Source organism: Pinus tabuliformis, chromosome 6 (assembly GCF_031772625.1).
Source record: "Pinus tabuliformis cultivar Carrire ecotype Pingquan chromosome 6, CPIR1, whole genome shotgun sequence".
Classification (NCBI taxonomy): domain Eukaryota; kingdom Viridiplantae; phylum Streptophyta; class Pinopsida; order Pinales; family Pinaceae; genus Pinus; species Pinus tabuliformis.
In genome coordinates, this window is record NC_142292.1 from 30819 (window position 1) to 42688 (window position 11870).

At 33.5% G+C, this 11870-nt stretch overlaps 1 pseudogene across 1 annotated transcript; it reads left to right on the plus strand.

The window, feature by feature from the left end:
* Positions 1-490: 490 nt before the first annotated feature.
* LOC149256886 (germin-like protein 1-3) lies at positions 491-1589 on the plus strand (annotated as a pseudogene). Its single transcript, XR_016245880.1, has 2 exons — positions 491-716; positions 907-1589. The product of XR_016245880.1 is annotated as a germin-like protein 1-3 (transcript).
* Positions 1590-11870: the final 10281 nt, after the last annotated feature.

An 11870-nucleotide genomic window follows, 5' to 3' on the forward strand; every position in this document is an offset into this window, starting at 1 on the left:
TAAATGCGCGTGATAAATACAAAATAATGTTAAACATCACATCGATGACTGTCTATATATATATTTAATTGTGGACGACTTAGTTCAAAGTTTATATATTTAAAAAAATATTTCCAAATGGAAAAGGAGGTGTGTTGTGCAATACTATTCTGTTTAACCAATAAAAGAAAAACAGAATGTTTCTGCTACGAGTAGACAGACTGACCAAGTCTGCATGAAGAAACCCGAAATTGTTGACAGCTTCGTTGAGATACTTAAATCTAAAACATATCCCTTCTTCCCTTGGTTGAGACGCAGCCAGATCCAATAAGGACAGGGTCATATGTGGCGGACGTAGCCAATGACTATGACTGCGTCTTTCTCAATTTTAATTTGGAAACACGCAACCGCGTCCAAGTACAAAGAAGGAGTCCATCAAGCAAGCAAATTTAACTCAAGAACTTGGCGTTGGCGGCGTTGCTGTTATAAAAAGGAAGAATGCTCTTCATATTTCACCAAACTCAATCTATCATCTAAGGATCAGATCAGATCAGAGGGAGCATCTACTCGAATCGAATCGAAGAATAGTAGTCAGTCAGTTGCCTGCAGTCCAGTCATGAAATCCTTTCTAGCGCTAGCGCTTGTAGTACTAGTGGCGCATAATATTGTTAATATTGTGCGTGCAGGTGATGCAGATCCTTTACAAGACGTTTGTGTGGCTGACACGAAGAGTGGAGGTATGTAAGACTTTGAGTTTGAGGCCGTGATCATGTGTTTGCTTATCAGGGTTTCGTTTCGTTTCATGCGATGTGAATAATAATATAATCTGATCATATATATGTTTATTAGGTTTTCGATTCGTTTCATGCGATGTGAATAATAATATAATCTGATCATATATATATGTTTATTTGACTGTAATTGCAGTTAATGTGAACGGGTTCCCGTGTAAGGATGCAAGCATGGTTACCGCAAATGACTTCATGTTCAGGGGCTTAAATGTTGCAGGGGATACAAGTAACATGATGGGATCCAACGTCACTGCAGCCAATGTAATGCAGATACCAGGCTTAAACACCTTGGGAATCTCCATGGCTCGGATTGATTTCGCTGCTCCTCTCGGCCTTAATCCCCCTCACACTCATCCGCGGGCCACAGAAATCTTGGTGGTCATCGAGGGTACTCTCTCAGTCGGCTTTATCACCACTGCCAATAAATTGTTCAGCAAAACGCTTGAGAAGGGAGACGTGTTCGTGTTCCCCAAAGGTCTGGTGCACTTCCAACAGAACGTGGGCTATGGCAACGCAGTGGCCATCGCTGCACTGAGCAGCCAGCTTCCAGGAACCCAGCAGGTCGCCCAATCCTTGTTTGGAGCCTCTCCCCGGTTGATGCCTCCCTTCTGGCCAAAGCTTTCAAGATCGATGCCTCCCTCGTGCAACTTCTCCAAAGGAAATTCTTGGGTTGATGCCCACTCATCTAATTCAATCATTCATTCATGCCAGGAGTCACCAGTCATTCGTCGGCTGTTATGCGACCAAACAAACAAATCAATAAAACCTCTCTTTCCCTCACGTACGTGTACACTCGTGACTCCTCTATATGCAATAAAGGAAAATTTTACATCAATATGGGTGTTTGAGAGTTTTATGTTATAATCATTTACACCTTTCTGTTTCTGTTTAATGGACACGACACTGCCTAATAGCTTATCGGTTGAATTGATGGAGCGCTGCACGATGCATCTCATCTGATGCAAACAAAATAAAAGTATTTGTCTTTTAATTGTGATGCAAACAAAAGAAAAGTATTTGACTTTGAATTAAAGACGGGATATAAAGAAACACTCTTATCATTTAATCCGTACTGGTGTCCTTTTTGGTAATGTGAAATTTCTGTGTTGCGATCGTTTACTCTTTGACACAACATACCCTAATATCTCCGCTCAATACATCGACCACGGCATCATCATGCCTCTCTTCCAAACAAAACAAATATATGGCTGAGGTGAAAAAAATACACTCACTGCATTATAAAGACTAAATGAATGACTGATTAAATTTAGTTTTTTCCTCTGGTGACACTACTTTAAATTTAGATTTTGTGTCTGGCGGACATGATTTCAATTTAGGTTTTGCTTCGGGCGGACGAGATAAATCGTTTTAAATTTGATTTCAAAATATTTTCTTAAATTGATTTTTAATGACTTTTGGATTTTGGATTTTGTATTTGAATGGCAAAATTAAATTTCCATTTTTTTTTTTTTAATTTTGTATTTGAATTTGAAATAATAAAAAAAATCGAAATTTCAGTTCTGTATTTGAAATGCTAAAAAGTTGTATGAATTCCTTTTAAAATAAATAAATAGTAACATACTATTTTTAACCACATAAAAATACATATAAACATTACTATATTATTTGACTTTCTAAGTGTTAGATTTTGTATTTGAATTTGAAATGAAAAAAGAGATATGAATTTCAATAGAATAACAACTCAAATGTTGCCTATTTTTTTTTTTGTTTTAATCGAGAGCCGAATTATAAACAGGTGGATGGATACCCCCAATTTCTGAAATATAACACAAAATTTATATAGACCATCCACATGAATAAGAGTTTATTGCAATTAAATATAAACAGGAGGACGGATACTCCCCCAATTTCTGAAATATAACACAAAATTTATATAGGCCATCCATATGAATAAGAATCTCTACTGAGGGAACAACTTATGCAATCTAGACCATTCTACCTTGTAGGTAGTTATGGGCACATTGTATTTATTAACATATATGCCAAACAAATATAAAGAAATCCCAAATATTTACCTCCTCTTTTAGAGTTAAAAATATAATTTAAAATTTAATGTAAGTTTTACATTAAATTTTAAGCAAATTGTATTACTATTAAATAAATAAATCTTAAAACTATATTTTACGTTAAAAATTTACACTTGGGAATATTTCAGAAATTGGGTTTTACATTTTGTATATTTTTAGTAAATAGATTTTTTTTCTACCAATACATTAATACTGATTTTTAATGAAAAACAAATATTACAAATACATTGACACTTTAAAAATTACTAATTAATATTAACAACACTCATGTGAATAATAATAATAATAATAATTTTAATTACATTATTAATGCATCACTACTATTATTATCAATGTTAACAATAATAATATTTTTTTGTAGAATAACATTAATATTACTAATAACATTTAAGTAGTGATGTTAACATAAAGAAGACTACTATTATTAACATTGAAATTATTAACTTGAACATTAACATTATTAATATAAATATTATTAACCTTAATATTGATAAATAACATTAGTAATATTTCAATTCTAGTCATTAATAAGGATGATGGTAATGTTTTAGATGTTTTTTTTTTTCTTAGCTAAGACTAACCTAAGTACCCACGGGGGATTTGAACCGGTGACATATCACAAGGAGTGCCTTAACAACGCACCCATTCACCGTCAATCCAAAGCCCCGTGGGCGTAATGTTTTAGATGTTAACAATATTAATAGAAAAAATATTTACATTAATATTATTCACAATATTATTATTAACATCATTAATACATTATTAATAATATCAATAGAATACAATTCAACCAAATTGAAGAGACATAAAGTCAAAAGTCTTCCACAATGTGTGAGGCTTGCATGCCCAGGTGGTTTCCTTAAGCACCCAAAAAGCCGAGCAAAAGCAAAAACTCTCCACTCAAGGAATAGTTTTGAGCAAATATTGATGGGTAGTTAAGCTTGAAAGGCGTCAAATCTATGCCAAATTAGTTTCCTCATGCGATTGTGAAACGAAAAGGTTGCAGGAACGGGGTAAATGTGTATATATTTTTTTTCATAGATCCATATTGCATTGAAAAGGTTGCAGGGGTAAAGGTGTATATTTTTTTTTCATAGATCCATATTGAATCGTTCCCGTGTGCGTAATTGTGGATATGTTCCATGCATAGCCATCTTGGAGCGTCCTTGTGTACGTGAAAGGAGGAGTACATTTTCAAGAGATTATCATATTGCTTGGAAATTAAGAGAGGAGAATCCCAACACATGTGATACCCCTAGTGCTCTTATTTTGAAAGGCATGACTATTTTTAGATTATTGTGATTATTATTTGAATTTAGTGATTGTGGAAGCAAGGATTGGAATTGATGGATTATGGAATGGAATTTTATATTATGAGTACATGTTTTGTTGGGAATTGTATGGGAAAGAAAACATAAGTAATAGGGACTTTTTTCTATTTTAGAATATTGTCAAGTGGTTAAGTCCACATAGCCTTACCAAATATTTTCCTAAGAAAAATCCGAGGAGAAATTAAGATTAAGAAAATAACATAATTGAAGAGAAATATTATGCTAAATTATTATTCATGAAATATCATAATGAGAGAGAATTATTAAGTTAAGAATTTAGCTAGAGAGAAATGATAAGCTGGATGAAAAGGAAAAGAAAGCACAACTAGAGAGAAAGATTTGCTTTAAAGGCGAAAGGAAAGAATTTTTCCTAATTAAAAAGGAAAGCCTAGCTAATTAAAGGAAAAATATGTTGGGAAGAATTATAAAATACCACTAAGGAATACATACGGGTTTGTTGTTTCAAGAGGCAAGAAATTGACCTCTGGGGGAATTACTGGTAGTAACTCATTGGTTGGGAGGAACATGCTCTCTCCCATAGGTTTCCCAGGAGACTATTCTATTGAATATCTGAGAAGGAGACTATTCTATTGAATTCTAATTGAAATTAAAGGGATATTACATGTCCACCCATGGTCAACATAGTCATCATGGTTGGCCATGGGCAACCATTACCAAACATGGACAATAATGGTGAATAGTGGTAATTTCTTTCAATCATAACTTATCATATTAAAGTATATGTTGAAGTGGGATGTTACATCTTACTATGTGTGACTGCAACCTTACAAAATTTTCTACCCAAAATTGACTATAATCCAACCCTAGATACCCTTATTTGATCTTTGTGAATGCTTAAAATTATATGTTTGATGGTTGTATGAACTACATATCCTCTTCATGTTTGAGGGTTTCTTCAAGGGATCTATAGATCAAGACAAAACACAAATTCCTTATCAAAGAACAGGCCTACAAACTTGTGGCTAGGGTTTCTTCTGCCACTCGTCTTCCTCTAACTAGTGCTATGATACCACTTGTTGGTTTTTAGAATCTGTAAAAACATTTTCAACAAAGAAGTAATGATAGAAAACACTTAAAATTTTATGTGGTAAAACAATGAAAATTTATCAAGAAAATATCCATGAGACAAGGTAAGTCAGCCATGGTTAACCATCATTTTCAACCATGATCAAACATGGAAAGCCATGGTCAGTGGTGGTAAACCATATCAATGATAATCTATCATAGTGAATGGTAAAGTTTTACAAATCATGTTCATCCATGGTCAACATGGTAATCATTGTTGACCATAGTCAGCCATGGTCAACCATTACCAAAGATGGACAATGATTGTCAATAGTGGTAAACCATTTTCAATCATAATCTATCATATTAAAATATATGTTGAAGTGGACTAGCATGATCATCCATAGTCAACTATAGGTTTACCATATTAAACCCTCCTCGACTACAACTTGAACAAATTTACCATAGTCAAGGATAGTCAGCCGTTGTCTACTAATCTTTCCCACACACATTGATCATCAGCTAGCACAACCCCATTAGTAAATTGTGCTTGATATATGCCGATCGACGACATTTTGCACCTTTTATATGCCAATATACGTATGGAAATTATATCGATCGACGTATATCAACCACATTTACTAATGTGCTTGTGATAGTTTCTATTCATTGAAAAGATAAATCACTTTCTGCAAACACTCACACACAATACACAATCAATGTCCTGTAAAACCTAGTCTTGTCTTCTACATTAGTCCCTGAAGGAGGAGTGAGTTACCATATTGACACTTTTGATTATTGATTTTCATAATTTTATAGAAAGCTCCATTGTTTTTGATGCACGAGCATCTTACCTCCAAATCAAAATAACTTTTGAATAGAATAGTCATTTTCATTTACCAAGGCAGTTGGTTCCCTAATTGAGTGTAATTATTTATTTAATTGTGTTTTTGTATGTTTTCTTAAGAAATGTACACAAGTGATGAAAATGAGGAGTATTGTAGCTAGATCTCTCTTTTAGAATATAGATATCGATAATATTTGAGAGAGTTAGATAGAAATGAGGGAAGTTAGATTGTTGAAAGATTTATGGACCTAGGAATCCTAGAATAGGGGTTTTAGGGGAGGATTTTATGGATCTAAACCATAATATAGTTTGGAATCCTTATGTATAAATATGTAGCTAAAATAAGATCATGTGTTTGTGTGGGGAAAGAGAGAGAACGAAGAGGCTTGAGGAGTCAAGTATTGCTTCAAAGGCAACAAAGGGCCATGCAATGAAAATATGGCTACAAGGGCCTATGTAAAGTATTTATGTACATATATTAATAGAAGAAACACTTTGATGCAAATGTTTGACCTGCGTGCTGTGATTCTGGCCATTCTCAAAGTCTTTTTACAATACGAAGTTGATTCTGTGTATTATGTTGAATTCAATATATATAGGTTAATTGCAAGTGAATCGAAGATCAGGTGGAATTGCACTAAGTGAAAGTGCCGTCAAAAGTGCGCAGAGGCCAGAGGACTGTTGTTTGAATCTCAGGTCCATCGAAAGTATGAAACATGGGTACTCCTTGGATGAGGAACTAAATTTTGCATCCAATGAGTACTCCCGATTGAAATTTGGGTAAAGCCTTAGGGAGACGAGTTTAAAATACGAGCTAAAAAAGTAGTTTTATTATTTTATTATGTTTTAATATTTTTACTTTTTTACTCCAAAAATGGTGAATCATCCCCCATGGTTGACATCATCATCTTGAATCCTATTTTTTCTTATAAATTCATTTTAGTTGTACATTTTTCTTAGGAGGCCCATTTTAGATCTCAAAATTCCCTAACGAAAACCTAAAAAGGTTTGAATTCAAAATGTCACGAATTAAGAAAGGAATGATTATGCTAAAAGGACACAATGGAAAATAAGTAAATTAACATAGAATACATTTAAGTTCTATGACAGGCCTCCTAACTAAAGCTACTCCCTATTCCTCTCTAGAATCAAGAATGAAACCATAAGAATGATAATCTCAACTATGGACATATACAGAGGAGCATGATGGCGTATAACAAGATCAATTTGCAGTGTCCGAAAATAAGAGCAAAGGGTCGAGGGAAATTACATGATAGTTAGTGGCGAAGCAAAACTCCTAGAAACCCTTTGAAAATTTAGTAACCAACCTTTTAAAAATGAGACAAAGTATCAGAATGATTCCTCGTTGGTATACAAGCCACAAACCCCTAAATTTCCTCCAAAAAGAAGCATTGTAATAGTTAGAAATTGTAATGGCGAACCAAGAGATCTAAAAACTAAAATTAGTTCAAGTAAAAAAATGAGAATTGTTGTTTACCTCTACCTCTTATGAAAAATTTCTTGTGTGGATGAAAGACTTCTAAACATATGGAAGAGATATCCAAAAAAAAAATGAATATTGGTATCAAGAACACCTGCCATGATAAAAGGTCAGGGTTTGAAACCCTCATTTAGCCTCTACAGAGAAAAAACCACATTCTTAACAAAATAAATGTTAAAAGGTAAATGAACAAGATAGAGCAACTTTACCCTAGTAGTATACCCTTCTTTTAGTCTCAACCATTGGATGTCCTTGGTGCGTCACAACCATAGAACCTAATCAACATGTGATTAAGGGGAGATGACCTAGGGATAATTTGACAAGCAATAAAAATAACGTCGAGGGGGGTGATAACCCAATGTTCCAAGTTCATATGAGTGTATTCATAGGTGTAATGATCAAATAAGAAAATACTGTATAATGTATATCCTTTGCTAGGATAGTGTAAAGGGGTGTGAATACATATATAATACAACTATTGTGACATAACCATAAAGGGTACCAGAACGTATGATTCAAGACATGTAAAACATACATGTATATATTATAAAGTCCATTGCTTTATGATTTACCAAAACCTTATGACTGGAAAGAGTTATTGTCAATGCGGTAATAATGTTAGTAAGAAAGAGAACTATAGTAGTCCTATGAACTTTACCTATGGTTGTTTCTCTAATGGAGGTGTAGATATGGAAACAAACCAAAAAAAATAATGAGACTCGAGGTCTTGATTAGTAAATCACTAGAAAATAATGCTAAGTGTAAAATAACACTTATGAATTCAAAGGAGGAACATGATTGATGTTCGAATTTTATTATGAAGACATATTTCCTAAGGAGAAATTGTTGTTGACACTATATTTAAGTCAATGAATTTTTGTTTTTCTTTTAGATTGAAAATGAGATACATTACAACAAAATCAATTAGAGCAACTGGCCTTATCCAGACCTTGTGTTACAAAACTTTGTTGTGGAAGTTGATAAGGAAGTAATTTTACTTAGAAAAGTTGTTGGTGAAAAGAATATGCGAAGTTTCATTTTCATTTCTAATTGCATAGTAAATGGAATGTAAATTTTGTGACTTGGGGGGTCATCTCTATAAATTATATAATTAGAAGCCTCAGTTTTGTTGTCATGTGAGATTTGAATCCTAACTGGCAGGAAAATAGTTGAAATCAGTTATGTCCAAGAAGGGGAAGGAACAAAAAAAAAAAATCCTCCTTTTTGCCATTATTTAGTACAACTATTGGCAGACCAAGAAATTTTCATGAGTGGAGATATATTTCATGAGGTGGAACTGTAAAAAGAGAACTATGGGATATAAAGACAATTTATTTTGAAAAGAGGAGTAGTGGGAGAGACAAACTGTTTTAGAACCCATTGAACTAGCAAGACACTGCTAAAGGGTTCAGGAGGTAGATTTCGAAAGAGATTTCTATGTTCTTTTCGATAAAGAGAGAAGTGGAGCATGTAGGGAACAAACTGGAAAAACTATTTCATGGTTGGGAGGAACGTGGAAGCCCTTAGCATAATTTCGGGAAGCATTTAGGTGAGGATAGAAATGTTATTGATTTTTATGTTGACCAATTTACTTTGGAAATTGGAAGGTTCAATACTAAATTTGAACTATGGGAAAATCCTCATAATGATTATAATTGTAATAGGTAGATACATGTACACGTATTTGTAGTTGCGTGTGTATCTGTCTCCAATCTGTTACAGGTAGCTTGAACACTACAAGTGTAGGTCAAGCTTTACATTTGTCGTAGAGGATGGTAAGAGGTTTAAATAAGAAACTTAGCCTAGAATTTACCTTGAGGGTGTGAATGATTTAAAAGGAAAAGAAAAGAATGTCACCTCAGGTAAAAGCGCTATAAATAAGTCTAATGAATGTCAAAATTATAACCTGAATTTGTTTGCTTAATTCCTTTTGGTCGTAGAATTGAATGTTGATAATATATATATATATATATATATATATATATATATATAGGCTCAGTAATTAAGACTAGAAGGATAAGAGACTTGGCTGACGTTAAATGTCCTAGGCCATAACTAGGGAGGATTGCTATTTATTATCCCAGGGACAACAATCCTGAATGTCGAAGAGGTTAGGGCTCAGAGGAGAACTTGGAGAAGTTTCCATGACATAACCCACTAGTGTACATGAAAATAAAAAGATTCTTTGCTATATATTTCATTAAAGTATATAGGAATCATAGCATTGGTAGTATGGGAGTAAATATAATCATATCAAACTTATGGAAAAGAATATGGCATACATGTTTACATAAATGAATGGAGAAATGATAAATGTAAGGGTGCAAAAGCCCTATAAAATAGAAACCCATACTTTAGAAGATATTTTCAAGAAAAACAATCATACAATTGTGCCTTTTATTACGAACAAAATACCAATAAATTTAATCCACATCCACATGGGTGACGATCTTTTTTTATACTCTAACTTATACAAAAGAAAAAAAAAAACCCTGTCAGGTAAAGTTATTTATTAACTTATACAAGGTTTCATAACAATAATATACTATCACCTTCGTGGCATGAGGAGAAAACAAATATAATGTATATAAGAGTTTACAAACATGACCAAGATTGGTAAGTATATATTAACTATAAAATTTACTAATGGAAGCAAAGAATCGTTAAACTCCAATAATGATGAATACAGGTGAAAATATTGTCTACAAAAGTTGGGATTTTTCAAAAAATACATATTTTTATGAATTACATAGCGAGTTTCAGAAATTCATAAAACCATGGCCAACATAAGGCCTTTTCATAAAACCCTAAGCCAAGAAAATTCTAGAAGGGTCTTGGTAACGTCAGTATGAAAACCGTAGAAAAGAAATGAAAATTTTGTAAGCACTTGTAATGGTTGTGAAGCATAGGAGAGAAAATATTGTGAAAATCCATTTTAAGAAAAGGCTCAATGAAGATAACCAAAGCCACAACTAACCTACAAGGTGAATACAAATTTGGTTAAAAACGCTAAAATTTTCTCAAGGGATTATTGTAAAAGTAACGTGGTAAACATGTAAGGAAGGTAAACAAGAGGGTTTACCCGACGAGTGACATGAAGTAGTAGTCCAAACCCTGCTCCATAAAATATGAATTATTAGTATCGATGAATATGCTATAATGGTAAACCGTTCTTCCTTTCTAAAGAGAAAAACAAGCTAGGGTTTGAACTTATAGAAATGTTTTTTAGGGAATTTTACCTTGTAAATATTGTATGGCTTGGAGCCGCAACATTGAATCTTGGAAAAGGTGGACACCATAACTTGGAAGCCACATAATGTTGGGATTTCACCTATAATTTTAACCAAAAATGATGATTAACAGAGAAATAAGATTTAACTAACAATTAGTTGCAAGGAGTAAATATGCATAATAATAAAAGTTAAATGAATGCTTTTAGGGTCTATTTCCAACCTAGAGATGTAAAATTTTCCTTGGACCACAAGAAAAACCTTTGATAGAAGCATTTGGGCCAAAGCCAACAAAGAATTACTATGCGAACCATCAATACTAAGGGATAAACCCTAATTACCAAGAGAAAGCTTCCAATTTCATAGCTTGTTTCACAAACAACATACGAGAAAATGAGACGAAGGTGGTGGTTGGGCCATAAGGAGGTAGTTACTTAAGACCAAAACAAAATAAATTCACCATTGATATCAACCCTGAGCAATCTGGACCGTCGAGATTACACACGTTATTGAGCATATTGAGAGGTGGACCATACCACGAACTATATCAAATTCACACGGGTCGAGGGTGGGAAGGCCTCCACGAAATAAAAAATAGCCACGGAGGACTCCACGGAGTCGAGAACCTTGAGAAGCATAAGGGAAAAAATATATCTCTAACCAAGGAATTTAATCATTTTGAACCTTTTTCCCATACATTAATATATATGTCAACTCTACGAAACTTACAGAGATATAGGTTACTCCTCTTTGTAATTTTTTAAATAATATCATACCATAAGGTCAAGAACATGGTTTATATGGAGCAAGGCTAAACACAAACAATTAATTGGGTATTGCAATGTACTTATGGTTGTAGTAGTTGTATATTATAATGCAAGCATAACATAAACCTTTGACTATCAGAAAGGTTGGTTAGATCAATACTTCAAATAAACATATTTTAGGCATTGAGGAGTTGATCCTAATCCATAATAAGTTCATCAATTGGAATACCATGCCATATATGAATCTAGACAAAAGTGTTGGGAGTGAACTCTCATTGTTTCACGAAGAAGATATCTGGAAAATGGATCAATACGTTATCAAGGATAGTTTGCTGGGCTTTAATAATTGA